The 13,980-nt window shown below is 37.7% G+C and overlaps 1 long non-coding RNA gene across 1 annotated transcript in view; it reads right to left on the bottom strand.

Moving 5' to 3' along the window:
- The window catches only part of LOC132376349 (uncharacterized), a 327,639-nt gene that overhangs the window by 166,526 nt on the left and 147,133 nt on the right, over positions 1-13,980 (bottom strand). The gene's annotated exons all lie outside the window — the stretch shown is intronic.

The following is a 13,980-nucleotide window of genomic DNA, read 5'->3' on the forward strand; positions in this document are numbered from 1 at the left end:
CTGAACCCTAACACTGATTGCTCAACCTATGGATCTATCATCATTCCAAACAGCAAATCAACAAGTATTGAATTCCCTAAGTACTCACATCTGTGACTAATTTTACTTCCTCCTCACTCTTTTACCCCCTCCCAGCTGCATCTCTCCATCTCTATTCATGGCACTAAATTCTTGATTTTAACAATTGCACTTTAATTTCCTTTTAAATCTGTTCCCACATCTTCTCTCCTCAACTGCAAAACTTTACTTAAGATTTCAACTAAATCTTCTACATTTTCTCATGCAGCACATGTGCTGATTCTCTCTTGCTTTCACTTATTCTCATCCACCTGTCTTTGTTTTGTTTTAATCATAAAAAAGGGGTATACAGAGATTTTTAGTACTCAGCTTGTCTTTGTCATGTGCCCTGTCCTCTAATCTGTCGTGACTCTTGCTTCTTTGAGTGCAACTGCTGATCATAACATCTTCTAAGTATGACATTCTACAAGAAGGACACATTGTTATTTACTGTCTCAATGTCTGCAAAAAAGTAGTAAGAATACAAACCACTATTTCATATGCTTTGGTATGGGCCTAGTGATTAACAAATAGAGTGTCTCTTAAAAGAGAATACAAGAATGGATGTCTGAAGATCCATAATTTTAAAACACACACATAAACCCAAAAATATATGGTGAAGAATGAAACATTCCATCATCTTTCTTTATCATGGCAAACGGTCATGAATATGTGTGTGTAGAATATCAAACTCAAACAGCCCCCAAAGCTGGGGCTAAAAGGTGGTATTGCTGGCGAGCTGGCATTTGAGCTTCCTCTGCAGATTCCACCACACTCTAAATGCAACAGAGCAAGCCACTGGAAACCAGACTGCAGAAATGTTTCTAGTCCAGAGTATAGTTTGGGCAGGTCACAGGTACATGCAGTAGCTGAGTTCAATCCACACCCACCTGGAGGTAAGAGGCTAACAGTAGAAACAATCAGGATCAAACAAAGAAAGGATATTCACTGATCTGCTTAGCAAATGCTTGTTGATTTCCTAAACCTTCCCAGGAACAGGGCAAATCACTGGAATTAAGAAAATCAAGGACAAGTGTAGGAGGTAAACATGCTAAAACTATACTACAATTCAAAAATTGAGATGTACACTGAGTGGAAACTTGACACGAAGGAGTGTTTGAATAGGTCTCTAAATCCACTAAGAACCAGGAGCTAGAAATTACAGAATTAAACTAATATGTAGGAAAATGTTGCAACAATTAATTGACAAAAAAAAGTTAGTGGGATGTTTTGAAAATAAGCTTCCTTCCCATCAAAAGGCTGGTCACACCTGACAGAAATGCTGGAAATTTCTTCACCCAGAGGTGAAGACAACCAAGGTACGTTATTGAGTACCTACTTCCCTACTCTTCTCTTTGCAGCCCTGGAGTTCAGGATGGGAAGTTAAAAACAGAATCAGGTAGGTAGATAAAGATATTAGATATATAAAATGAGATCACGCGCATGGGAGAGAAAGAAAGATATGAGAGGAAAAGACAATGTCTAGGGCACCTGCCAGCCACTGGTGGGGGACCCTGACGCCCAAGGAGACAGGAGGACCCACAAGTGAACCGGTAGGATGTGGGGGGGACTGAGAGGGGAGGAGAAGTGGATGCCAGACAGGATCGGCACCCCTGAGGCCAGGGAGATCAGGAGAGGCAGGTGGGAGGGGCCCTCAGGCAGGAGAAGGAGAGGAGTGGAGTGGAGGGTATCTGCCCTGCCCACTCAGGCCCAGAGAGGCCGTTGAGCTCCTAGGCCAGTCCCCTGCCCTCCAAGGGCCCCCCCTCCCACCCCCTGCCACATTGGTCCTGGGAGCATAGGAAGGAGGCCAGGGGAGAAAAGAAGAGGCAGGCAGGAGGGGCCCTCCGGACCAGAGGAGCAGGAGAGGAGAGAAGGGCATTTGCTCCGCCCACTCAAGCCCAGGAAGCCTTCTGGGCTCCCAGGTGAGGTCCCCTGCCCTCTGAGACAGGGGTAGGGGGCACACCTGGGCCCCTTCTGTTCTTTGAGCCTAAGCCCCAGCCCCCACAGCCCCCTTTCCAGCCCTGTGGGTCCTGAGCATAGGCCGCACCCACCACCCAAACCTTTCCCTTGCTTAGGCCCTGCCCTCCACAGCCAAGGTTTCTCCCCCCACTTTTTTTTTTTTCTTCTTTTCCCTCCTCCTCTTTTTCACTACTGTGGTACTGTTGTACTTTCTGGTTGTTGATTCATCTGTATTTCTTTTTTTATATTCTTTCTAACATATCTGTTAGTTTCCTACTCTAATTTTATTTTTTACTTTATTATTGTTTGTTTGTTTTTTTTGCCACCCCACGTGGCAGGATCTTGGTTCATGAGCCAGGGGTTGGGCTGAAGCTCCTGCAGTGGGAGCTCTGAATCCAAACCACTGGACTAACAGAGAACCTCAGACTCCAGGGATTATTCATCAGAGTGAGTCTTCACGGAGGTCCTCATCTCAGCACCAAGACCCACCTCTACACAAGAGCCTACAAACTGCAGTGTTGGAAGCCTCAGGCCAAACAACCAGTAAGACAGGAACACAACCCCACTCATTAAAAAAAAAAAAAAAAAAAATGAGACAGCAAAAAATATGTCACAGATGAAGGAGCAAGGAAAAACCTACGAGACCAAATAAATGAAGAGGAAATTGGCAATCTAGCTGAAAAAGAATTCAGAGTAATGATAGTAAAGATGATCCAGAATCTCGGCAATAGAATGGAGGCACGGAGTGAGAAAACACAATAAATGTTTAACAAAGATCTAAAAGAGCAAAAGAACAAACAAGCAGAGATGAACAACACAATAACTGAAATGAAAAATACACTAGAAGAATCAATAACAGAATAACTGAGGCAGAAGAACAAAAAAGAGAGCTGCAAGACAAAAGGGTAGAAATAACTGCCGAGGAGCAGAATAAAGAAAAAAGAATGAAAAGAATTGAAGACAATCTCAGAGAACTCTGGGACAACACTAAATGCACCAACATTCGAATTATAAGGGTCCCAGAAGAAGAAGACAAAAGGAAGGGGTCTGAGAAAATATTTGAAGAGATTATAGTGGAAAAATTCCTTAACATGGGAAAGGAAATAGCCACCAAAGTCCAGGAAGCACAGAGAGTCCCATACAGGATAAACCCTAGGAAAAACACACAAAGATACATAAAAATCAAACTAACAAAAATTAAATTCAAAGAAAAAATATCAAAAGCAGCAAGGGAAAAACAAAAAATAACATAAAAAGGAATCCCCATAAGATTATCAGCTGATTTTTCAGCAGAAACTGTGCAGGTCAGAAGGGAGTGGCAGGATATACTTAAAGTGATGAAAGGGAAAAACCTACAACCAAGATTACTCTACACAGCAAGGATCTCATTCAGATTCAACGGAGAAATCAAAATATTTTCAGACAAGCAACAGCTAAGAGAATTCAGCACCACCAAACTAGCTTTACAACAAATGCTAAAGAAACTTCTCTAGGCGGGAAATGTAAGAGAAAGAAAAGACCTACAATAACAAACCCAAAACAATTAACAAAATGGTAATAGGAACATACATATCAGTAATAACCTTGAATGTAAATGGATTAAATGCTCCAACTAAAAGACACAGACTGGCTGAATGGATACAAAAACAAGACCCACATATATGCTGTCTAAAAGAGATCCACTTCATACCTAGGGACACAAACAGACTGAAAGTGAGGGGATGGAGAAGATACTCCATGCAAATGGAAATCAAAAGAAAGCTGGATTAGCAATATTTGTATCAGATAAAATGGACTTTAAAATAAAGACTGTTACAAGAGATAAGGTGAGACACTACATAATGATCAAAGGATCAATCCAAGAAGAAGATATAACAATTAAAAATGTTTATGCACCCAACATAGGAGCACCTCACTACATAAGGCAAATGCTAACAACCATGAAAGGAGAAATCAGCAGTAACACAATAATAATAGGGGACTTTAACACCCCATTTACACCAATGGATAGATCATCCAAACAGAAAATAAATAAGGAAACATAAGCTTTAAGTGACACAACAGACAAGATAGATTTAATTGATATTTATGGAACATTCCACCCAAAAGTGGCAGAATACACTTTCTTCTCAAGTGCACACAGAACTTTCTCCAGGTTAGATCACATCTTGGGTCACAAATCAAGCCTCAGAAAATTTAAGAAAACTGAAATCGTATCAAGCATCATTTCTGACCACAACGCTATGAAACTGAAAATCAATTACAAGAAAAAAACTGTAAAAAAAACCAAATACCTGGAGGCTAAACAGTGCGATACTAAATAACGAAGAGATCACTGAAGAAATCAAAGAAGAAATTTAAAAAAACACAGAAACAAATGACAATGAAAACGCAATGACCCAAAACCTATGGGATGCAGCAAAAGCAGTTCTAAAAGGGAAGTTTATAGCAATGCAATCTCACCTCAAGAAACAAGAAAAATCTCAAATAAACAATCTAACCCTACACTTAAAACAACTAGAGAAAGAAGAACAAAGAAAACCCATAGTGAGTAGAGGAAAGAAATCATAAACATCAGAGCAGAAATAAATGAAAAAGAAATGAAGGAAACAATAGCAAAGATCAATAAAACTAAAATCTGGTTCTTTGAGAAGATAAACAAAATTGACAAACCCTTAGCCAGACTCATCAAGAAAAAAAAGGGAGAGGATGCAAATCAATAAAATTAGAACTGAAAAAGGAGAAACCACAACTGACACTGCAGAAATACAAAGGATTATAAGAGACTACTACAAACAACTCTATGCCAATAAAATGGACAACCATGAAGTAATGGACAAATTCTTGGAAACGTACAATTTTCCAAGACTGAACCAGGAAGAATTAGAAAATATAAACAGATCTATCACAAGTAATGAAATTGAAACCGTAATTAAAAATTTCCAAAAACAAAAGTCCAGGACAAGATGGCTTCATAGGTGAATTCTATCAAACATTTAGAGAAGAGCTAACACCCATCCTTCTCAAACTCTTCCAAAAAATTGCTGAGCGAGAAACACTCTGAAATTCATTCTACAAAGCCACCATCACCCTGATACGAAAACCAGAAAAAGATATCACAAAAAAAGAAAATTATAGACCAATATCACTGATGAACTTAGATGTAAAATTCCTGTACAAAATACTAGCAAACAGAATCCAACAACACATTAAAAGGATCATACACCATGATCAAGTGGGATTTATCCCAGGAAGGCAAGGATTCTTCAATATATGCAAATCAATCAATGTGATAACCACATTAACATATTAAGTAATATGTTAAGGAATATTAACCATATGAATAAAACCCATAAGGAATAAAATTAAGGAATAAAAACCATATGATCATTTCAATAGATGCAGAAAAAGCTTTTGACAAAATTCAACTCTCATTTATGATAAAAACTCTCTAGAAAATGGGCATAGAGGGAACTTAACTCAACATAATAAAGCCCGTATATGACAAACCCACAGCAAGCATCATACTCAATGGTGGAAAAACTGAAAGCATTTTCACTAAGATCAGGAACAAGACAAGGATTTCCACTCTCACCACTCTTATTCAACATAGTTTTGGAAGTCCTAGCCATGGCAATCAGAGAAGAAGAAGAAATAAAAGGAACACAAATTGGAAAAGAAGACGTAAAGCTGTCTCTCTTTGAAGACAACATGATGCTATACATAGAAAATCCTAAAGATGCCACCAGAAAACTACTAGAACTAATCAATGAATTTGGTAAGGTTGCAGGATACAAAATTAATGCACAGAAATCTATGGCATTCCTATACACCAACAATGAAAAATCAGAAAGAGAAATTAAGGAAACAATCCCGTTTACCATCACAACAAAAAGAAAAAAATACCTAGGAACAAACCTGCCTAAGGAGGCTAAAGACTTGTATTCAGAAAACTATAAAAGAAAACTATACAACACTGATGAAAGAAATCAAAGATGACATAAACAGATGGAGGAATATACCATGTTCTTGGATTGGAAGAATCAATATTGTGAAAATGACTATACTACCTAAAGCAATCTATAGATTCAATGCAATCCCTATCAAACTACCAATGGCATTCTTCAGAGAATTAGAACAAAAAATTTTACAATGCGCATGAGAACACAAAAGACCCTGAATAGCCAAAGCAATCTTAAGAAAGAAAAACTGGAGTTGGAGGAATCAGGCTCCCCGACTTCAAACTATACCACAAAGCTACAGTAATCAAGACAGTATGGTACTGGCACAAAAACAGAAATATAGATCAATGGTGCAGGATAGAATGCCCAGAGATAAACCCATGCACATATGGTCACCTAATTTACGATAAAGGAGGCAAGAAGATACAATGGAGAAAAGATAGCCTCTTCAATAAGTTGTGCTGGGAAAACTGGACAGCCACATGTAAAAGAATGAAATTAGAACACCACCTAAACCATCCACAAAAGTAAACTACAAATGGATAAAAGACCTAAATGTAAGACCAGACACTATAAAACTCTTACAGGAAAACATAGGAAAAACACTCTTTGACACAAACCACAGCAAGATCTTTTTTGATCCACCTCCTAGAGTAACGGAAATAAAAACAAAAATAAACAAGTGGGACTTAATTACATTTAAAAGCGGAGGCTCTTCAGTGGGGCTAATGGCAGACTCCAGGTGGGTTCACACCAAGGAGTACTTCCCAGAACTTCTGTTCCCAGTGTCCTTGTCCCCGTGGTGAGCCACAGCAACCTCCCGGCTCTGCAGGAGACCCTCCAGCACTAGCAGAGTACATTAGTAAAATGACAGTTCAAAATCTCACTTGGAATGAGGCAAAGATTAAGTAAATTAATGGAATAAAATCCCATGGTATATGTAGTGTAGATAACATTATCTAAATTATATAAAGTGCTAAACAGGGGGCAGACATCAGAAGCAAGTAGAACTACAATCCTGAAGCCTGTGGAACAAAAACCACACTCACAGAAAGATAGACAAGATGAAAAGGCAGAGGGCTATGTATCAGATGAAGTAACAAGATAAAACCCCAGAAAAATAACTAAATGAAGTGGAGATAGGCAACCTTCCAGAAAAAGAATTCAGGATAATGATAGTGAAGATGATCCAGGACCTCGGAAAAACAATGGAGGCAAAGACCGAGAAGATGAAAGAAATGTTTAACAAAGACCTAGAAGAATTAAAGAACAAACAGAGATGAACAATACAATAACTGAAATGAAAACTACACTAGAAGGAATCAATAGCAGAATAACTGAGGCAGAAGATCGGATAAGAGACCTGAAAGACAAAATGGTGGAATTCACTACTGTGAAACAGAATAAAGAAAAAATAATGAAAAGAAATGAAAACAGCCTAAGAGACCTCTGGGACAACATTAAACACAACAACATTCGCATTATAGGGGTCCCAGAAGGAGAAGAGAGAGAGAAAGGATCTGAGAAAATATTTGAAGAGATTATAGTCGAAAACTTCTCTAACATGGGAAAGGAAATAGCCACCCAAGTCCATGAAGTGCAGAGAGTCCCATACAGGATAAACCCAAGGAGAAACACGCCAAGACACAGAGTAATCAAATTGGCAAAAATTAAAGACAAAGAAAAATTATTGAAAGCAGCAAAGGAAAAATGACAAATAACATACAAGGGAACTCCCATAAGGTTAACAGCTGATTTCTCAGCAGAAACTCTACAAGCCAGAATGGAGTGGCATGATATACTTAAAGTGATGAAAGGGAAGAACCTACAACCAAGATTACTCTACACAGCAAGGATCTCAAAGGATCTCATTCAGATTCGATGGAGATATTAAAACCTTTACAGACAAGCAAAAGCTAAGAGAATTCAGCACCACCAAACCAGCTCTACAACAAATGCTAAAGGAACTTCTCTAAGTGGGAAACACAAGAGAAGAAAAGGACCTACAAAAACAAACCCAAAACAATTGAGAAAATGGTCATAGGAACACACATATCGATAATTACCTTAAACGTGAATGGATTAAATGCTCCAACCAAAAGACACAGGCTCGCTGAATGGATACAAAAACACGACCCATATATATGCTGTCTATAAGAGACCCACTTCAGACCTAGGGACACATACAGACTGAAAGTGAGGGGATGGAGAAGATACTCCATGCAAATGGAAATCAAAAGAAAGCTGGAGTAGCAATACTCATATCAGATAAAATAGACTTTAAAACAAAGAATGTTACCAGAGACAAGGAAGGACACTACATAATGATCAAGCCATGAAGAAGATATAACAATTATAAATATATATGCACCCAACATAGGATCACCTCAATACATAAGGCAACTGCTAACAGCTATAAAAGAGGAAATAGACAGTAACACAATAATAGTGGGGGACTTTAACACCTCACTTACACCAATGGACAGATCATCCAAAATGAAAATAAATAAGGAAACAGAAGCTTTAAATGACACAATAGAACAGAGAGATTTAATTGATATTTAAAGGACATTCCATCCAAAAACAGCAGATTACACGTTCTTCTCAAGTGCTCAAGGACCATTCTCCAGGATAGATCACATCCTGGGTCACAAATCAAGCCTCAGTAAGTTTAAGAAAATTGAAATCATATGAAGCATCTTTTTTGACCACAACGCTATGAGATTAGAAGTGAATTACAGGGAAAAAAACGTAAAAAACAGAAACACATGGAGGCTAAACAATATGTTACTAAATAACCAAGAGATCACAGAAGAAATCAAAGAGGAAATCAAATGGGGATTCCTAGAGACAAATGACAATGAAAACATGATGATCCAAAACTTATGGGATGCAGCAAAAGCAGTTCTAAGAGGGAAGTTTATAGCTATACAAGCCTACCTCAAGAAACAATCTAACCTTACACCTAAAGGAACTAGAGAAAGAAGAACAAACAAAACGCAAAGTTAGCAGAAGGAAAGAAATCATAAACATCAGAGCAGAAATAAATGAAATAGAAACAAAGAAAACAATAGCAAAGATCAATAAAACTTAAAGCTGGTTCTTTAAGAAGATAAACAAAATTGATAAACCATTAGCGAGACTCATCAAGAAAAAGAGGAAGAGGACTCAAATCAATAAAATTAGAAATGAAAAAGGAGAAGATACAACAGACACCACAGAAATACAAAGCATCCTAAGAGACTACTACAAGGACCTCCATGCCAACAAAATGGACAACCAGGAAGAAATTGACAAATTCTTAGAAAGGTATAACCTTCCAAGAATGAACCAGGAAGAAATAGAAAATATGAACAGACCAATCACAAGTAATGAAATTGAAACTGTGATTAAAAATCTACCAACAAACAAAAGTCCAGGACCAGATGGCTTCACGGGTGAATTCTATCACACATTTAGAGAAGAGCTAACACCCATCCTTCTCAAACTCTTCCAAAAAGTTGCGGAGGAAGGAACACTCCCAAACTCATTCTATGAGGCCACCATCACCCTGATATCAAAACCAGACAAAGATGTCACAAAAAAAGAAAATTACAGACCAATATCACTGATGAATATAGATGCAAAAATCCTCAACAAAATACTAGCAAACAGAATCCAACAACACATTAAAAGGATCATACACCATGATCAAGTGGGATTTATCCCAGGGATGCAAGAATTCTTCAATATACGCAAATCAATCAATGTGATACACCATATTAACAAATTGAAGAATAAAAACCATACGATCATCTCAATAGATGCAGAAAAAGCTTTTGACAAAATTCAACACCCATTTATGATAAAAACTCTCCAGAAAGGGGGAATAGAGGGAACCTAACTCAACATAATAAAGGCCATAATACCACAAACCCACAGCAAACATCATTCTCAATGGTGAAAAACTGAAAGCATTTCCTCTAAGATCAGGAACAAGACAAGGATGTCCACTCTCACCACTATTATTCAACATAGTTTTGGAAGTCCTAACCATGGCAATCAGAGAAGAAAAAGAAATAAAATGAATACAAATTGGAAAAGAAGAAGTAAAACTGTCATTGTTTGCAGATGACATGATACTATACATAGAGAATCCTAAAGATGCTATCAGAAAACTACTAAAGCTAATCAATGAATTTGGTAAAGTTGCAGGATACAAAATTAATGCACAGAAATCTCTTGCATTCCTATATACTAATGATGAAAAATCTGAATGAGAAATTAAGGAAACACTCCCATTTACCATTGCAACAAAAAAAATAAAATACCTAGGAATAAACCTACCTGGGGAGACAAAAGACCTGTATGCAGAAAACTATAAGACACTGATGAAAGAAATTAAAGATGATACAAACAGAGAGATATACCATGTTCTTGGATTGGAAGAATCAATATTGTGAAAATGACTATACTACTCAAAGCAATCTACAGATTCAGTGCAATCCTTTCAAATTACCAATGGCATTTTTTACAGAACTAGAACAAAAAATCTTAAAATTTGTATGGAGACACAAAAGACCCCAAATAGCCATAGCAGTCTTGAGGGAAAAAAGCAGAGCTGAAGGAATCAGACTCTCTGACTTCAGACTATACTACAAAGCTACAGTGATCAAGACAATATGGTACTGGCACAAAAATAGAAGTATAGATTAATGGAACAAGCCCAGAGATAAACCCATGCACCTATGGTCAACTAATCTATGACAAAGGAGGCAAGGATATACAGTGGAGAAAAGACAGTCTCTTCAATAAGTGGTGCTGGGAAAACTGGACAGCTACATGTGAAAGAATGAAATTAGAACACTCCCTAACATCATACACAAAAATAAACTCAAAATGGATTAGAGACCTAAATGTAAGACCAGACACTATAAAACTCTTAGAGGAAAACATAGGAAGAACACTCTTTGACATAAATCACAGCAAAATCTTTTTTGATCCACCTCCTAGAGTAATGGAAATAAAAACAAAAATAAACAAATGGGACCTAATGAAACTTCAAAGCTTTTGCACAGCAAAGGAAACCATAAACAAGAGGAAAAGACAACCCTCAGAATGGGAGAAATTATTTGCAAATGAATCAACGGACAAAGGATTAATCTAGAAAATATACAAACAGCTCATGGAGCTCAATATCAAAAAGAAAATCCAATTAATAAATGGGCAGATGACCTAAATAGACATTTCACCAAGGAAGACATACGGATGTCCAAGAGGCACATGAAAAGATGCTCAACATCACTAATTATTAGAGAAATGCAAATCAAAACTACAATGAGGTATCACCTCACACCAGTCAGAATGACCATTATCAAAAAATCTAGAAACAAGAAATGGTGGAAAGGGTGTGGTGAAAAGGGAACCCTCCTGCACTGCTGGTGGGAATGTAAATTGACACAGCCACTATGGAAAACAGTATGGAAGTTCCTTAAAAAACTAAAAATAGGGCTTCCCTGGTGGCGCAGTGGTTGAGAATCTGCCTGCCAATGCAGGGGACACGGGTTCGAGCCCTGGTCTGGGAAGATCCCACATGCCGCGGAGCAACTAGGCCTGTGAGCCACAACTACTGAGCCTGTGCGTCTGGAGCCTGTGCCCCGCAACAAGAGAGGCCGTGATAGTGAGAGGCCCACGCACCTCGATGAAGAGTGGCCCCCACTTGCCGCAACTAGAGAAAGCCCTCGCACAGAATCGAAGACCCAACACAGCCATAAATAAATAAATAAATAAATAAATAAAATCTTAAAAAAAAAAAAAACTAAAAATAGAACTACCATATGACCCAGCAATCCCACTACTGGGCATATACCCTGAGAAAACCATAATTCAAAAAGATACATGTACCACAATGTTCATTGCAGCACTATTTACAATAGCCAGGACATGGAACTAACCCAGATATCTATCAACAGATGAACGGAGATCAGCTCAGTGCTTTGCGATGACCTAGAGGGGCGGGATAGGGAGGATGGGAGGGAGGGGATATGGGGACATATGTATGCATATGGTTGATTCACTTTGGTGTATAACAGAAATTAACACAGTATTGTGAAGCAATTATACTCCAGTAAAGATCTATTAAAAAAAATAAAGGAAAGACAGGCAATCAGAAAAAATAATGGACAAAAGATATGAGCAGGGGACACCAGTTTAAGCAGTTGATGCCAGAGCTTTGGACTTCTGAGGATCCCGAGAGGGGTAAAACTGTTATAACTTGTTAAATAAATGCTTATTCATTATTAAAAAAACAAAAAAAGAAAAAGATATGACAAACTCTGCTTAATACACACACTTGGAAATTTTATAATGAAGTCAAATGGAACAACGTCACTCACAAAATCTTACCAAATATGCTATCTTAAAACAAGTTGAAGACTCTCATGACTGAGACCCAGCGCTGACATACTAACTTATACAAACGTTAGACATTTTCAATCATTTTGTGATAAACTGTATCATAGAGCAACCCAATCAGCTGAATAGACTCCTTTCATCTCAGTACCTACATCACTTTATTATTCTAATCATTTTCCTACATGTCCTCTTCAGGCTACTTCCCATTGTACTGGTTTATACTCTGGGATCCCTATTTTATAGGCCTCCCAAAAGCTTCTCATCATTTTACAGGCTGTATCTCTAATAATGTCCGTGATTATGTTTTAAACACCTTAATCTACTCTATAGTATTGCATTGGTCATGTTAGCAGAATGTGATCAGAAAGCCAAATCTTATAACACCGATGAAGAAGGGGTTAATGATTTTTCAGCTTCATTTCTTGCTGATGAATATGCCACAGATGAATATTTTCAAAATGAATATGAGCAGTTTTAGATGAGTGCTCCTTAAATGTCACTGTGTATTAGTCATGCAAGGATCATTAAGGGGTATGAGGGGTAGACTCGCATATTTCATCCGAGACATAGATTCTCGCTGTAGACTGTTACTGTCAGAGTTGCCAGGTTAGTCTCTGCTGGTAATGGTTATTAATGCAACTGAAGTGTTAAATGGTTCACTTTTCTCCATATACAACATTTCCAAAATATTCAGAAAAAAAGAAACAGTTTCCTGCATGAGTCCTTGAGGAGTGGGAAAGAATACAATGTAAATAAACTGCTACAAAATCCAAAATAAATTGATAAAGTGGAAAATATCTTCTATTAAAGTTTAACAGTATATTAATGTGCCTATTTATAGGCAGAAAGCATATTTCTGCCAATGAACAACCTTAGAGCTTCCTTAGTTCTTTAGGAGAACGTAAATCATTGAGTGTCTTAAATGATACTCACATCAGATACCAATCCCTGGTTTATAAGTATACAAGTACCTATAACTAACCTTGAGATGACATCTGTGTCTCCTTAAATATTTATATGACAAATGGGAAATGCTTCACAATCTCTTTCCCAAACACACTGGGTGACCTATCATTTAGATTTTATCGGGATATCAAGTGCTTGAAAGAGTCTTGAGATTGATCAAGGAAGAGATCCTTTGAAACTCACCTGATTGCCCCTACAGTACATCTGGGCCAACGGCAATTTTCTGCAGAAAGGTGGGGTAGGTCTGGACCAATGGTCTGAGTCAAGCCCTAGAAGCCTTTCTAAGAAATAATACCTCTTCTCAATAGTAGGTCGCACATAACCATTTCCTTTGACTGAGCAATCATTTACCTTCAGTTTCTCCACCCATAAAGTGAGAAGCAAACACCTCATGGGGATGACAAGGCTGCTTAAGGCTTTTAATAAGGTTCTTTGAAGAAAGCTAATACAATTTGCTTATAATTATAACACAGCAATATTTAAAGAATTTTTTTCTCCTGAGAGATTCCAGTTACTGAGCATTCTTTGTCAGTGTAGTAAATTATTCTAACCAGGTAAAGGTAGCCGGCAAAGTGTGAAAAATTACTATCAGCATCTTAACTCTGCACAAAAAACAAGCTATCACTATAAAATAGCAGAGTCT

The sequence above is a fragment of the Balaenoptera ricei genome, chromosome 12, assembly GCF_028023285.1.
Source record: "Balaenoptera ricei isolate mBalRic1 chromosome 12, mBalRic1.hap2, whole genome shotgun sequence".
NCBI lineage: Eukaryota > Metazoa > Chordata > Mammalia > Artiodactyla > Balaenopteridae > Balaenoptera > Balaenoptera ricei.